This window comes from Heterocephalus glaber, unplaced genomic scaffold, assembly GCF_053883595.1.
Source record: "Heterocephalus glaber isolate CG9 unplaced genomic scaffold, H.glaber_assembly_v1.0 deba00001606, whole genome shotgun sequence".
NCBI classification, from domain to species: Eukaryota; Metazoa; Chordata; class Mammalia; order Rodentia; family Bathyergidae; genus Heterocephalus; species Heterocephalus glaber.
The window spans coordinates 35,575,896-35,592,777 of NW_028258377.1; the positions used below are offsets into that span (position 1 = coordinate 35,575,896).

Below are 16,882 nucleotides of genomic sequence, written 5' to 3' on the forward strand. Positions count from 1 at the left end.
CTGATTTTAGCACCACCATTTTTCCCAGAGACAGGACAGCTTTCAGTCAAACCATTCCTGGTGCTCTTTCTGTACTTTCACTGAACCACCACTGTGACAGCTGCAGCTATTCTGGAATACCCTGCACCCATTGAGACCAATCACCAGGTCCGAAGTTGAACCAATTGCAGGTCTACAATTGGACCAATCACAGGCCTGCAGATGCTATATAAGCAGCACTCTCCTCACAATTCTTGGGTTAGTCTACTGTACTAAATACCTTGTGCTGCAGCACAAGCCCTTGTAAGTTAAGACTCACTTTTGGAGTCTTGTAAATCTGCTCATGATTTACTTCTTGGGTAGTATGGACTCTAGTAATATTGTAAATCTACTCAATATTCTCATCCTGAGTAGTGTGGACAGAGTGATCATCTCAAAAGAAACAGCAATAAACACTACAGCCAGCTCCAGAAACCAGCAGCCAGTAGAGATCAGCAGCAGAGACCAGCACCTGGCAGAGTCCACCTTCAGCTTCTGGCACAAGTGGCACCAGATGGCAGTGGCTGGCAGTGACCAGCAACCAGCTGGGTCAACTGTCCGCATCCAGCATTATCTGCTGACATCAAGACTGCTAGCAACACTACACCTTGCCAGTTCATGATTTCCCTCTGAATCGAGCAAAAGAATAGTCAACTGATTGACAACAGTCAGATAAATAATTCTGTATGATTTCCATTTTTTCTGAGGCTTTCATTGCATGACTTAGGTCATTTGTTTTAGACCTATATAACTTGTCCCAGAGGCTTTGTTACTTTCTGCAGCCTATTTTCTTTCTGTGGTTCAGGTTGGTTTTTTGTATTCCCTATTAGTGAATAAATAGTGAAGGAAGTTCACTACTTTTTCCTTCTCCCCCTTCCATTTTCTTGGAAGCATATCCATTAGCTTTTCTCTTTTGGTTGCTACAGTGGTACCTAGGTTCATGAACTTGATTCTTTCCACAGCTGTAGTCACAAACTGAGTTGGATGAGAACCAAATCAAATTCAGTACTTAGGTTCAATGTTGACCTTACGGGGGAATTTGACTTGGTTCTCCTCCAGCTTGGTTTGCAACCAGAATCGTGGAGAGAATTGAATTTGGGAACCAAGGTACCACTGTATATTTGAAGTCCCATTTCCCATTTGGTTCATCTTGATATTTATTTCTTTTGAAACTTTATTTTTCCCTTTGTTTTAAGCCTGTTTTTAATGCTTTGGTGAAGCATATTTATGATGGTTACTGTAAAGCTTTATGATACAAGTGCAATAGCTCTGTTGCATTCTCTTAATTGTCTGTTTCATGCAAGTTTGAGCTGTTCCTGGTCCTTGTTATTATGAGTAGTTTTCCATTGAAATTTGATATGTGGAGTATTATACTGTCAATTCCTGGATCTTATTTAAACCTGTTTTATCTGGCATTTTCTGACAGCAGTCGGGAAGGGGAACTGTGTGCTGGGGCCAGGGATTGCCTCATTTCTGCCAGGAAAGAAAAATCCAGGTTTTCAATTAGTCTTCATTTATACCTTGGGTAGGACCTGCTCGTTCCCAGGGGGTATAGCTAAGACTTCTCTTCCAGTAACATTGCCCCATCTGAGAAAAGCAAGAGCACCTTCTTAGTCCTCCTTCATGGCCCCTATGACACCAAAGTCTGGGAGTGGCCTCATTATCATCAGATGGTACGAAAGTCCTGACTCTCCGTGAACCCTTTCATTAGGCCACCTGGAGAGAGGGACGGTGTGCCGGTTCCTGCTGGATTTTGGTAGAAGCCTAGGTTTCCCCATTGTACTGGCTCTGATACTGACAGAGAAAGGGACTTTATTACTACCAAGCAGGCACGAATGTCCCCATTGCTCACTTGGCCTGGCAGGATGGAGGGACGTTGGCATGCCTTGTTACAAGAGGGAGAGTAAAGTGGCGCCTCTCCTTAGCCTTTGCTCGGGTTGATGTGTGTAAAGTCACGGACTGAGCTATGGAATTTGGCTATCATAGAGCCATGATCAGCTGAAGGTTTTCTGTTTGGCTGCACTGTCCCTGTCTTGTTCCTTTGGCTAGAGAAAGCAAACTTGTACTGCCATTTTGTTTGCTTCTTCAGCCCCTTGGCATTTCCAGGTGGCTGGCTTGTCCCTCACCCAGCCTGGGATAGATGATGCCAGAAGAACACCCCGAGAACTCACAGCCATCCAGGATTTAGGACCCAGTTCCCTTTCCTTCGGGCGCTTTCTTTCCCAAATTCAGTTTACTTTATACAATGTCCAAGGTCTGATTTGGAGGGGGTTTTCCCCCCCTTTCTCCTTTGGAATTAACAGGGGGAATAGGGAAAGTACATCTATTCTGTCTCTGTGGAAGAAGTCTGTACTACTGCTGACAAGCATGAGCCTAGAAAATGCCTGATATCAAAATGGGTTAGGGGTACTGAAGTCTTATTTCATACACAAAACCTGAAGATTCAGAGAGATTAACAGAAAAATGAAGATTGAGTTTTCAGTGACCAGCAAGTATTTGGAAATGGCCGTAAGGTAATGGGTGCATGGTGAGGCACAAAGACTAGTGGCAGGACATAAGGACTTTGAGTTGTTTGGATTACTTCTGTTCTTATTAAAAGCCCCTGAAGGGTATGGTGCAGTTTGCAGCTTGGCTCATGGGCATTTTCAAGACAGCCTTCCGGTAATTCCTCAAAGAATTGAGCAGAGGTTGACCTGGTAACAGGTAGACATTTGCTAGAGGTGAAGGTGGAGACAAAGGTATCACACTGAATGGATTAAGTAGGTCACCGAAATACTCAGCATGGCAATTGGAACTTAGTTGTATGTGGACAAAATCAAGGCTGTCCTAGACCGGGTCGTGCACTGAATTAAAAATGACAAGAACGATTTACCTAAAATCAAGAAATGGCTTTCTGTTGGCTCCTATGTAGACCTGTGATCTGTGCAGTTTATTTCATAATGATTAATTATGCAATTAGGCTTCCATCGCTGTAGATATACACGCTACAGAAAACTGATTATGGTTCTGTATTCCCTTGGTACAGTTGCGGAATCAATTACGCTGTGTTTTCAATATGACAAACTGCTAGAAAGATTGTGCATGATTTTCCCTCCTCGTTTTTGCTTTGTTAATTTGCTAAGTAATTATCACTCCAGGCGAGACTTGTTTGTTATTGAGAAAACCATCCTGGAGACCCAGGGGTGAGAAGTCCTTTTCCACATTCACCTTCTCTCTTCCGTCCTGCAGACTAGGCCTTCATAGCCACCTGCTGGCTTCGAGCAAACACGTAGAGATCATTTTCTTCAGGAGAACAGAAGGCTGTGTATGAGTCAAAGAACTTAGAACCATAGTATTCTAAATCTTAATGATATTTTTTATAACTAACGTTAGCAATCGAGCTATTTTTTTCCATTCATTACGTTTATCGGTACATTTTAGGTATACAATATGCTGATATTCATTATTGGGAATTTGTACCTTTACATCATATATCTTGGTTCTTATTTTTTCCCCATTCTCCTGCAATTAGTCTTCATTTCAGTTAGTCTTCCTTCACCCCCTCTATCCCTCCCTATTTACAAAGACTTTGTTTCCATTTTTCCATTTTCTCATATTAATTCCTTTCCCTTCTTTCCTTTCCCCTTTCTTTTCCTTTCCTTTTCTTCCTATTTCACATTATCTATTATATCTTTTAGTCCTTATTTACACTTTCAGTTTCTCACACTAGAGAAACTATTCGGTATTTACACATGTGTGTCCTATTTATTTCACTTCAGAGTATCTCCTCATTGTGCATTCATTTAGCTGTAAATGTCTCTAATTTCTCATGCTTTATGGCTGAGCAGTACTCCATTTTATAAAACAACCACATTTTCTTTATCCAATAAATGGCTGGAAGAGAGATTAGGTAGACTTTTGAAAACATTCGCATAGGAAAAGATTTCATAGACAAAACCTCAGTTGCCCGTGAACTAGCACAAACAATCAACAAATGGGATCTCTCCTTATTAAAAGGCTTCTGCACAGCAAGAGAAACCACCAGCAGTGTGAAGAGACAACCCACAATGTGGGGAAAAATTTTCACCTGCTGTTCCTCAGACAAAGGTCTACTATCTAGAATCTATAAAGAACTTTAAAAAGTCAGACCTCTCAAATTTAAAGACCCAATCTGAAAATGGGCATCTGAAATGAACAGACATTTCTCACACAAAGAAATAGAAAAGAGCAAATAAACACATGAAGAAATGTTCAGCATCACTGGTCATTCGAGAGATGCAAATGAAAACAACGCTCAGATTCCACCTCACCCCAGAAAGAATGGCTGCTATCATGAAATCAACCAATAACAAATGCTGGCGGGGCTGTGGGGAAAGAGGAACCCTGCTCCATTGTTCGTGGGACTGCAGACTGATGGAACCACTGTGGAAATCAGTGTGGAGATACCTCAAAATCTCAAAAAACTAGGATTCCTGTTCTTCTGAGCCCTCTGGGGTGGGATATAAGCACTTTTCCCTCCAGGGTTTGGACCTCCATTCAGCAGTGCTGTGACCTCGTGCTTTCTCCTTCCCCAATAAGCCCCCTGAAAAACACACGTGTGCCCTATTTCTTTTAATCATGTTTAATTGTTCTGTAATGTTACTGAGGTACAAATGTGTCAGAGACCAGAGGAGAACTGAGGCCTAATTGTGAGCACAGAGGAGAAAGGCTGCACTCAAAGGTGATAGCATATCACAGGTTCTAGGGAAAACCAAAGACAGCTGAGATTAGGTTGTTTCCCAGGGATGTACTAATGCAAGGTGGGAAGCAGGTGAATCTTGTGTTACTTTGATTGCTGTGCCCGTGTTTGGATGACTAAAGGCAAGAAGAGCCAGACACTAGGGGCAGGGAGAATGAAATAGTGGGCCTAGGTTCTCCACAAGTGGTGCGTGGGTGTAGATATCAGAGGGGTGCGCTTGCTCCCCGAGGTGGTGCTGAGCAGAAGACAGGTGGTGAGGGCCTGCTGGTTAGGTCGGATAGATCTGGCACCTGGAACAAGGACACAGGACTGGCCACAGCGACAGGTAGGAGCTTTTAGCATACCAGGAGCTGAGTTAGAAAAACCATGGTAATATTTTTTTCACAACTCTTATTGGAATACCTGTCCTTTTTAAGTCTATAGTGAGGTGGTGGTGCATTTTGGGGATCTGTAGCCTTCTCATTATAGATGTATATTCTTTTTTTGTTTTTTTGTTTTTTTGTGTGTGTTTTTTTTTGGTATGAGGGATTGAACTCGGAACCTTGCACTTGCAAAGCAGGTGGTGGAACCACTGAGCTAAATCCCCGGCCTATAGATGTATATTCTTTTGAAGAGGGAGATACTTCTCTAATCCGTAATCTGTATTTCTTATCTCAGGGGAGAGTAGATGTAGGGTTTCCAGATTTAACAGATAAAAATGCAGAATGTCCAGCTGTTAATTACATGTAAACCAGGAGTACATGTAAGTGCTGAACATTTGACTATCTTAAATACTACATGCCACATACTTATAGAATTATTTGACTATCTGTTTTCAGTATAAATATGACCCCAAATACTGCGTGGGCCATACCTATTTTGAAATACTATTTTGTTTATCTGAAATTTAACTAACTTCTAGCTGTTTTTTCTGGTAATGGGAAGTAGAACACCGTGATTTTAATTGCTAGCTATATAATAAGTTACACTTGACTTTTGTCATTTCTGACTTAGCAAGGAACTAGGAATCTCAATTTCCACATCTTTCAAAGAGAGATTGAAAATGTGACCTGCTTTCGGTACAGCTGAGACTGTCATAAGCACAAATGCCTTTAGAGAGCCTAGCACTCGATATTTTTACAATACATTGGTGCTGGCTTTTTTGAACTCCAGAAAGTACCAGCATTTAAGAACACATATACACACACAGGTTTAATAGGTTCATGCGCGTAAAACACATGCTGTTCACGTGACGTGCATGGCTGTCTCCAGGAGGCACACATGTTTATGTGCTTATTCTGCTCCTGCAAAATACATGGCTGTAAATGGGAGAGGGGGGAAAATGGATGGATTGCCCTCAGTATTTCAGGACTGTTAAGGCAGAAAAACAGAGCTGTGGAAATCCAAGCAGTTATTATGTAGTTAAGTTTCATGGCCCAATGGGAAACAATTCTGTGCTTAATTCAAGACTTTCTTGCTTGGTTGTAGGACAGCACAGATATATTTTCAGCCTGTCAAGCTCTTTTTCAAGCACTATGAACTCTGCACTGCGTAAATGAATTTTGCCAGGTGTATTCTTATATTGAGAAATCCAAGGCATATGTTTTCGACTCCTTTTTTACTGACCAAAATGTTTCTTTGTCTTTGTTCTTTCTGAATCCACAGATGCTTGGATGGTTTCAGGAGCTATTTTACTTTGCTGGCCTAGAATTAGTTGCTATTAACAAAGAGCCGGATGATGATGAATTTACATGCGTGTTTGTCTGTTCTCCACTTCCTTCTTTTCTATATGTTGATTACGTATCATGTGAAAGGTGGAATTATACATTGGCAGCACTCTGAGCTGTGTTAATTCCATTTGGAAAATTGAATGGATATTAACAGCATCAGTCATTTGGAGAGTCAGAGTTTGAAAGAGCACTAGCAATAAAATTCATGTCTGAAATTCTTATAAGTAAGATAGCCGATAAGGTCAGGCCCTTAATAATGAACACTGATTTATTACAAAGAGAGCTGAAATTTTCAGTACTGTATTTAGTTTTATTCCTACAGGAAAAAGATCCAGTTTACTCTAGATATCAGAGTGCTGAGGGGAACCTCATTTTTCCTTTGCCTGATTGTGGATTTTAACCACAAACAGGAAAAAGAAAATTTCATTTGCACTGTGGAGGCGGATCTTGAGCATGTTATAAAAGTTGCTGAAGAATGACTCAACTAATTTCTAAAGTTTGACAATGACCTTAGAAGGCTAGCCTCAGAATTGTTTTTCTTTTTATAAACACATCAGAATACCTGAACTAAATAATATTTTCTATGTAAGTCACCTGAATATGCATTACCAGAATATGATATAAACTTGAAAAAATCAACCTGGGGGTAAACCATTTCACATAGCCACCCAATCTGAACAACTTTTAAACTTTGTAGCCTTTGTTAATGCAATGATCAAGGTTATGAATTTGTAGTGGAGTATTGGGGTGCTGTCTCTTCATGAGGAAATGATCATTCATCCTCTCCTTGGATTTAGGGGTTCAAATGATGCCTGTGGCTACAGAATAAATGTTCTAATTTACTTTAAGGAAATGGTGTTAGCAATGTCAGGGAGATAATGGTAGAGGGGCCAGTCTGTGGTTTTTAGCAGCAATATTTAAGGCTGCAGACACTAACATTTGTTCCTGTCTTTGAGAAATTAAACTACCGTCTATTTTAATTATCTACCTACATTTTTATCTACTAGATTGTGAGCTGACGGAGGCAAGATCTCGCTGCCGTTTCTTTATTTTAATGCAAAAAATATTTTCATGGAGATATAATATGCAGATCTTGAGAGAGAGAGAGAGAGAGTGTGTGTGTGTGTGTGTGTGTGTGTGTGTGTGCGCGCAGTGGCCAAATCAAGGTACAGAACCTTTGCATCATTTCAAATTTGCCCCTTTTCAGTGGATTTCCTCCCCTCTAGAGGCCACCGCTACTCTGATTGCTAATGTGATGGATTCCTTTTGCCTGATCTGGAACTTGCCACTCAAGCGACCACACAGCTTGTCTTCTGTTTGTGTCTGGCTTCTCCTCACCTTTTGAAGTATAAGCACTTATTAATTGAAAAATGTAAATGAGTTTGTGACATTTTCATACAGACATAACATATGGCTGTATTCACATCTTGATTACCTTCTCTTACCTGTCCTCCTCCTGGTCCTCTACTCCTTCCTCATAGTCTCCTTCAACTTTCCTATCATCTTTCTCCTACCCTCTGGATTCCACATCTGAGGAAAAAATGCAGTATTTATCTAAGTCTGGCTTATTTTGCTTACCAAAATAATCTCCAGTTCTATGTATTTTCCTGAAATAATATGATTTAGTTCTTATGGCTGAATAATAATTCAAAATATAAATACAGATATATATCATACTTTCTTTTTCTATTCATCCACAGAGGAGTCTCTAGGCTGAGTCCACAATTTGAGTACTGTGGATAGTATCATGATAAATATTTTTCTCATGTGCTGACCTCTTATTTCTCCTGGTAAATGCTGAGGAGTCATATAGCTGGATCATCTGCCAGTTCTTTTAGTTTTCCTAGGAGCCTCCATGCTGATTTGTGTAGTAGCTTTACTAACTTACATTCCCATCAGTAGTGTGTAATTGTTTATTGTTCCCCACATCCTTGTCAGTATTGGTTATTTTTTGTCTTCTTGATAATAGCCATTCTCACTGGGATAGGATAGAATCTGTTTGGTTTTGATTTGGATTTCCATAGATGGCTAAAGGAATTAAGTGTTTTTTAATATACTTATTGGCCATTTGAACATTTCCTTTGGAGAAGTATCTTCAGCTCTTTTGCCCGTTAGCTGAGGAGGCATCTTTTCTTTGATGTACATTTTTGTCTCCTTTACAATAATCAGATGGCTACAGATGTACAGGTTTATGCCTGGGACCTCTGTCCTATTCCACTGATATGTGTGTCTGCCTTTATGCCAGTTCCATGCTGGTTTTGTTACAATGGCTCTGTAGTATATACTGAAATCAAGTATTGTGATATATCTAGTATTACTCCTTTTGCTCAGGATTTATTTAGCTATTCAGGGTCTTCTGTGCTTTCAAATGAATTTTAGGATTGTTTCTGTACAGTGAAAAATGTCACTGGTATTTTTATGCAGTTTGCATTGAATCAGTGGATTAATTTTGGTAGCATGGCCATTTTAATAATATTATTTCTCCCAATCCATTAATATGGGACATTTTTCCATTTGATAGGTTCTTCTTATATGTCTTTCTTCAGTGTTTCCTAATTTTCATTTTAAGGTCTTTCAACTCCTTGGGTAAGTTTATCTCTAGGACTTTTGTATGTTTGTTTATGAATACAACTGCTTTCCTGATTTCTTTCTCAGCAAGTTATTATTGGCATGTAGGAAATCTACCAAATTGATTTGTTGGTTTTGTATCTTTTCAATTTGCTGAATTTTTAAGTCAGTTCTAAGAGACTTTAGGCGGACTCTTTAGGGCCTTGTAAGTGTATAATCACATAATCTGTAGATAGATATAATTTGAGGTCTTCCTTTCCCATTGGTATCCCTTTTAATTCTTTCTCTTGTGGAATGGCTCTGGCCAACCTTTCCAGTACTCTGCTGAATAAGAGTGGTGACAATAGGCACCCTTGTTTTGATGTTAGAAGATGCGCTTTCAGTTTTTGCCCCTTCAATATGAGGTTGGCTATGAGCTTTGAACACATAGCCTTTATGTTGTGGTATGAGTCTATCCGTCGATTATTCAGGGTTTTTATCTTAAAGGGATGTTGAATTTTATGGAAAGCTTTATATGCATATATGGAAAAGATTCAGTGGTTTTTAGCCTTCATTCTATTGCAACAGCTAATATTTATTAATTAACATGCAATGAAATAAACCAGCTGGATCACAGCATCTTTATATTGTCTCATGTCATGGACCTCACAATCTTTTACAGGGGATGTTAAATTTGGTCTTCAAGCATTTTGTTGAGGATGGCGTGCATCTGTTTATCAGGGTTATAAGCTCATAGTTTTCTTTGTTGTTGCTGTTGGTTTTATGTTCTTGACAGATTTTGGTAGTAGGGTAACAGAGTTTCCATTGAATGAATTTGGAAGTATAAATCCATCCCATCATGTGATATTCTTTGTTGGGAGAATTTACATAATAGTTTCATGCTCGTGGCTTGGTATTGATCTATTTAAGCTTTTCATAGTCTCTTGGTTCAGCTTTGGAAGGTCATGTGCATCATGAAATTTGTCCATTTCTTCTAGATTTCCAACTTAATGGATACTTTTCAAAATAGTCCCTAAAACCTTTTTGGGATATCCTGTTTTTCACCTCTAATTTTAATTGGGGTGTTCTCTGTCTTTCAGTTATTTTGGCTGCTCTCATTTATCTTTGCATAGAACCATTTCTTTGTTTCATTCTTTGTGTTGTTGTTGTAGTTTCTACACCACCTATTTTGGCTCTAATTTTTATAATTTCTTCTACTGATTTCCTAGGTTTGGTCAGTGAATCGTTTCCTACAGATTTGGTATGTTGTACATAATTTCTCATTATTTTTCTGTTATTGTTTTAATTTGATAATTCATCAGTCTCCTGTCCAGGCTTTATTTTTCTTCCACTTGATCTAATTTGTTAATGAGGCTTTCAACTGGGTTTTTGCTGTATTTGACTCACTGGGTTTTCAGTTCTGAGATTTGAGTAGTTCTTTTTTCTTTTCCAAAACCTCTATCTATTGAATGGCCCTTTCATATCATGCATTGTCTTCCTTAATTCATGAATCTGTTTATATGTATTCTTTCCAAAGTCATTAGTCATTTAAATATCAGTGTTTAAAACTTCTTTGTCTGGTATGTCATCCACTTTAGTATCTTTAGAGTCACATACTGAAGAGTAATGAGCCTTTGGTGGATTCACATTGCCTTGTTTTTCTACACTTCTTCTGTTTCTATGATTGTATTTGTACATCTGTCTGCATGGAAATGCCTTCTGGTTGTATGTGTCTTCATAGAGTGTAGCCACCGCTTCAAGGCTCAATCCCTGGTATCACTTTGAGAAGAGAAAACCAATTGCAGCAGCAATGACAACACAAAAACAAGCCAGATTAAAAAAATATAGTACAAAACAATTAAAGCTAATAACTGCATCACCAATAATGATAGAAAAGAAAAGGGGCAAAAATAACATAGAGCAAACTAAAAATATAAAAATTAATAAATATTAAAATAATAATAATGAAATAAGTTTAAAAGGGGGTAAGAGAGGGAAAAAGAGGAAAACAAGGATAAAATAGGAAAAGAAGATGAGAAAGAGGAAAAGAACAAGAGATTTAAGAAGTCCAATTAGAGAATTTTAAAAAGTAAAGTTAGATGAGAGTAATGAAAAATGGAAAGGAAAACAAAAGTGAGTCCAAAAAATTCCTCCTAACCAAGGTTCTTGTATTGAAAAGTCTTCATTCTGGGTCCTCTAATGTTGAAAGGAGTCATAGCTGGGGCTTGTAATTCCTCCCTGTTCCCCAAAGCAAAGTGGGACTGCGTGTAAGCTGAGCCTATCTGGTGTTTCCCACCATGGTTGGTCAATTAGTGGCATTTTCTCTGCAGCAGTACAGTGTTCATTTCTGAGGCTTTTCTTTTTGTTCTAGGCATCCAGAGCTGCTGCTAGCCCCCGAGTAGCTTCCTGGTTTGTAGGCACAGGAGGTGCCCACTCATTCCGGAAGGCCCTCAGTCTGCACACCTGGGGGATGGCAAATGTCCAAGTCAAGTCATATCCCTGAAAGTATTAGGGAGGGAAACAAACCACACCACTGAGTTCTGCACTGGAGGGGAAAGCCACACGAAGCGACCAGTCAGCCTGGATCTTGGCTCTCAGACTCGACTCCCTCAGTGACCCATATGAAACACGTCTCATTCCTCACCGCGTAGAGCAGTGGAGCCAACGCCACGCCCTTACAGTTCACGCTCCCGCTTGCTTCTTAGCAGGTTTGCAGCTGGCCTTCCCCCTCTCTACAGTGTCTCTTGTGACGGTCTCTCACACAGCCACGGTGACTAGGTGACCCTGGAGTGGTTGTTCCATGACATCTCATTCTAGAGTAGTTCAGTCCCAAACAATAAACTCCCTCACACGATGCTTCCTGATGGTAGCACTCTGAGATACGGCAGACACTGCAGTGGAGTTCTTCTCCCAAGCTAGCTTGCCAGGCAGGAATAATTGCTTAGGCTTAATCCCTGCCCTGGATTTCTAGGTTGCAAGAAACATGAGTTTCTCCTGTGGCTAGGACAGCCCATGTGTTACTTATCAGTGGCATGGCTGGCCTGCTCCAGGCTTACCTTGTGCTGATGGCATGAGGTCCTGCCCTCCAGCTCTCCACAAATTCTGATACAATTCCATTTCCGCTCATCCTCTTTGCAGCGTCCTTACCATATTGAGTTTTCAGTGCACACTCCTTACCCACATTTAGGGATATGTGATCTTTCCCATACATGGATAACAGCTCAGTTAGTTGATTATGTTCGGTCAGTTTATAGTCAGTCCTACCAGCTAAGAAACACACAGCTAAGAAAAATAAAGTTAGTAATATTTCCATAGGAAGGACTTCCCAACCTACAGCAGTTATCAGACTTAGTGAGAAGATTTTATTCAACTTTATATGGTCCAATAGAATAATTAATTTGGAAGACTTAAGTGTTTATCTTCTTTATACCACGTACTATGAGTTCTATCTGTAAGAAATTAGAGAAATTCTTCAAATCCTGGAAGTTGCCTCCTTTGTATAATAGCATTCACTCAATTTTTCCTTTAATATTTTAAAAACACAAGTGTGCAAAGATATTTTGACAATGATGTTTTTCTACACTCCATACAGCAGCAAAATGGCTGAGGCCATTTAAATATTTAGCTATTTAAAAATGGTTAAATGCTATCACATCCATATGTTTAAACAATCCAAAACTATTAATTATACATATTTGGATGTGGACAAGAAAATAATCACCATGATACACTTTTGAATAGAAAAAATTTGAGAAGCCTGGTATACCTAGGTCCCATTTTTAATAAAATAGAAGTAAAAAGTAAACTGGCAGATTAATAGTTTGAGAGCTTCAGGACACCCACCAAGTAGGGTTGGCTTTGGAGAGAAAGAGAAAATCTATAAGAAGAGCAGTTTACTACTTTTTGAGCTCTTCGTGTATGCCAGCCCCTCTTCTAAACATATTGATTAATTTTCACCACAACTTTGAGACAAAGGTATTGTTTTTAGTTTCACTGTACAGGTACAAAAACAGGTGATATAATAAGTCTGTGTTTAGAACAGAAAGTCATCGAAAAGGTAGGAACAGGATCTGAATCCACAAAGGCTCACCAAGGAATCTGCCATCATCCAGAAGGCATGTGACTGTACTGTGCTTAAAGAATACTTCCTTCCAAGGCCACATGCTTCTTTTTGGCTTACATATCTTCACCAACCATGTCTGACTTTACAACTCTAACACCATGCATTTGCAAATGAGATCGTATCCATGAGAGCTTTTTTGTTTTACAGCCTGCCACTTGCTTTACTTAGTTAAATCCAGAAGCACTAAATGATGCTCAATTATATTGAAAAAATACAAAGTTGTTCTGCGTATCAACATCTTTTTATGTCATCTTTGCTTGAGTAAGGGAAGTTGAAAATAAGATAGTTCTATCACCATCATTTACTTACATCTTCTCTATAATGCAACTCATGATTACTCCGCAGATGGGGTCTGATTATCAAATTGTTCCTCCTAAGCCCACTCGTACCAATGGCACTTCAGACAATAACTAGCGAGTGTTGTCAACACTCCATCGTCAGAGCTACCGCTGGCAAGAAGCATTTGGGCCAAGACTGAGAATGACACGTGTCTACATTTCCAGCTTTGCAATCAACGTGGAAATGAGTCGACTTATAGACGTGGAGTGATCTTACAGAAAGGACTCCAGCTGCAGATGAAATACCAAGCCCAGGGTGATAAACAGAGCAGAGGCATTCAGCATTTTCCTCTCAGCTGTTGCAGACTGAGGGCCTTGGCCGTGGGGCGGGCTTGGCAGGAGCTGCTGAGTTATTTCTGGAGACCTTCAAGGTCTGTGGTCCCCGAGAGGAATGTGAGCCGCAGGGACCGATGGGAAGTCACATGACAAGGTAGAAGAGGGAAGGGGTAGGTATAGTTTGACCAGCACAAAGCTGCTGTTTTTGCCTTTTCTGCATCATTCAATAAAAAGATTTATTCACTCATTTATGTAAAAATGTATTTGGGCATATATTAAACACTCACTGAACAACCATAGTGCAATTTATTCACTGCAGCCAGAGCAACTGCTCTAAAAGGGAAACTAGAGTACATTCCTCTTCTCCCTGAAACCCACCGGTGGTCTCACTTTGCTCTTAGAATAAAATTCCAATGCTTTACCAAGGCCACTGAGGCTGACAGCATTTGGCCTTTGCCTGCTTTGACTCTTGTGATGTGTCCACTTGAGTGCATCCAGAAATGATGAGGGATTGTCAGAGCCCACTTCTGGTGTGTCTGGTTGGGTCATGGAACACGACCTTAGGCCCTGTATATGATCTCTAGCCCCTTCCTCTCTGGCACTGTTCCTTTGCTCTACTTCTTGGTTGCCATGGACATCTTTCTTCGGCCATAGCCTTACCTCAGGACATTGCCAGGGAGCCAGATGACCACAGGTGGAATCCTATGAAACCATGAGCCCAATTAAACCTCTCCTCTTTTAAATTCTGGGTGTTACATGCTAGTTTTCAGCAATGGGAAAGGTAAGCAATACAGCTACATACCTTAGCTTACCTGTGCCACTCTGACCTCCCATGGCCCTCTGACTCTCTTCCAGCCAGGCCTGTGGCTTTCTGTCTTGAGAGCCAGTTGATCTTTGCCTTGCCTGAGGCTTTGTGCTTGTAGTCCCTGTACTTCTATGTTTTTGCATGGATTTCCTATAGCTAGCTGGTTTTCATGGGTCGTCCTTAAAGTAAAAGTTAGCTTCTCAGAGAAGCCTGCTTTCACCATGCTACCTGCATGACCTCCACCCAGTTGCTATGTCCGATCTGCAATTTCTTCCAGCACTTTCACGGTCCCGCTTGGTTGGTGTCTGATCCGTGATTGCATTCTACACTGCCTGACTCACAGTAGCAGTCGGCACATTTTTGTGGGGTGAGCAAATGACCTCATACTGGGGTGCTCTCTCCTTGACCTTGAGGCTGCAGTGGTGAGGATGATCGATCTCCAACCCCAAGTCAGTCAGAATCCACTGCGATCAATAGAGAAAAAGTAAATCCACATGACACCACCACTTGTTTATCCTTATTTTAACCTCACTAACCCAAAGTCCCCTTTTATAACCGACACTTTGTATTATCCACGGTGATATGAGGCTTATAGATGATAGAATTAACTATGATCCATATTTTTTATTGTGGCACTTAGGATTTAATGCAAGGCCTTTACATCTCTGGTCCTTTATTACTTTTTATTTTAAGGCAGGGTCTTGTTAAGTCACTCCGTTGCCCAGGCTTGGGCTTAAATGTGTGCTTCTGCTTCAGCAGCCCGGGGTGGAGGCATTTTAGGCAGGTGCCGCCACACCTGGCCTGTGATGCACACTTTTATAAAATCCAAATGTATAGAATTTAAATATAGAAAAGCACTTCCATTTATAATAAAATTATGTAACCTCAGCAAAATTTTGCTAGAACCTACTTATAGTGTGTTTGCATTTGAAACAAGACAGTGTTTAACTGAACGTAGTAAACACTTGGACTTAGTATTTTGAAATTGAATAGTAATATACATAAACACTTAGTTTCCCGACTGTCACAACTACAAATCTAGACTGTATGACCTGTAGGGCATATTCCAGAGAAGATACTAATGACAATGGTAGTGTTGCTTGATGGTTTATTGAGTGTAAATAACTCAGTAAACTTCTGAACAAAATAATATATGAACTTCTCTTGACTAATCTTACAGTTACATTTTTAGGAAATTCAGCATGTAGTGAAGCAGAAAAGAAAAGAAAAGAAAAAAAAAATATATATATATATATATGTATGAGTTAAGTTTTAGCCCTACATGACTTTAAACTTTAAATGTGTTTTGCACCTCCTAAAGGTCTGGCAGGGTATTTATCAGTTTTGGGTAATATAGGACAATTCATGGTATGCGTGCATTTTAGCATCTTTAAGCCCACTGTGGTGAGACATGTCTGTAATCCCAGCACTTAGGAGACTGAGGCAGGAGGATCATTGCCGGTTTGAGGCCAGCCTGAGCTACATAGTGAGACCCTGTCTCAGAGAGAGAGAGAGAGAGAGATTTTTAGTATCTCTGATATCACCCAATAAATGCTGATTTCATTCACCAATTTTTATGACAAGTTTGTCCTGGTGCTGTTGCAATCCTTGTCAAGAATCAATGGTTAAGTTAAACAGATTTGTATATTGCTAGCTTACTAGGTGCTGTGTTTTTTTAAAATGAGTATATTTCCGAGACGTCCAGTTGACTGTGTTGCCAGTGATGTTAAAGCACTGAGAGAACAGAGTCAATGCCACTCTTGGGAATTCAGATGGGGAGCAGAATGAACCCTAATGAGACCCTGGCACACCCTGCCTGCACTCCCACCTGTGCATTCCAGCCCGGGTGTGGCTGTTTCTTGAAGATTCCCAGCATGGCTCCCTGTCCTTAGGCCATCCGAGGGCTTGTGCTCCTCAGCATGAAAGTTGTCTCAGAGCAGAAATAAAATCCAGGGTACTGAAACTACCCACACCCCCAAAACGTTAAAACTGTGCAGGAGGCTGAATAGGACTTACAGAAGGTTATCTAAAGGTGAATCATTTTTTTTAAGCTTTATGAAAATTTCCCACAACTTGTACAGATAGGCAGCAGGGAGCAAAAGAAGTTGTAGACATTTTAATTCTACAAAACCACACAGCCTATAATGTAAATCTATTTCATTTAATAAACATTTATTAAATACTTAGCATGTCTTTTTCTCGGCTTTTAATCTTCTTTGCTAAGTTATAATTATTCTTCCATGGAGAAATCAGATTTTCTCATTCCTTTCTAACGTACCTTGTACCTAGCACAGTATTTAAAATGGAATAGATTTGTCCAGTTCACTTGGACCTGAGGTTCTCAGTCCA

At 40.0% G+C, this 16,882-nt stretch overlaps 1 long non-coding RNA gene across 1 annotated transcript; it reads left to right on the forward strand.

The window, feature by feature from the left end:
- Positions 1-4,815: 4,815 nt before the first annotated feature.
- LOC110345033 (uncharacterized) lies at positions 4,816-14,017 on the forward strand. The gene is made up of 3 exons (XR_002388074.2): positions 4,816-5,060; positions 11,363-11,699; positions 13,460-14,017. It is a non-coding gene; the product is annotated as an uncharacterized LOC110345033 (long non-coding RNA).
- Positions 14,018-16,882: the final 2,865 nt, after the last annotated feature.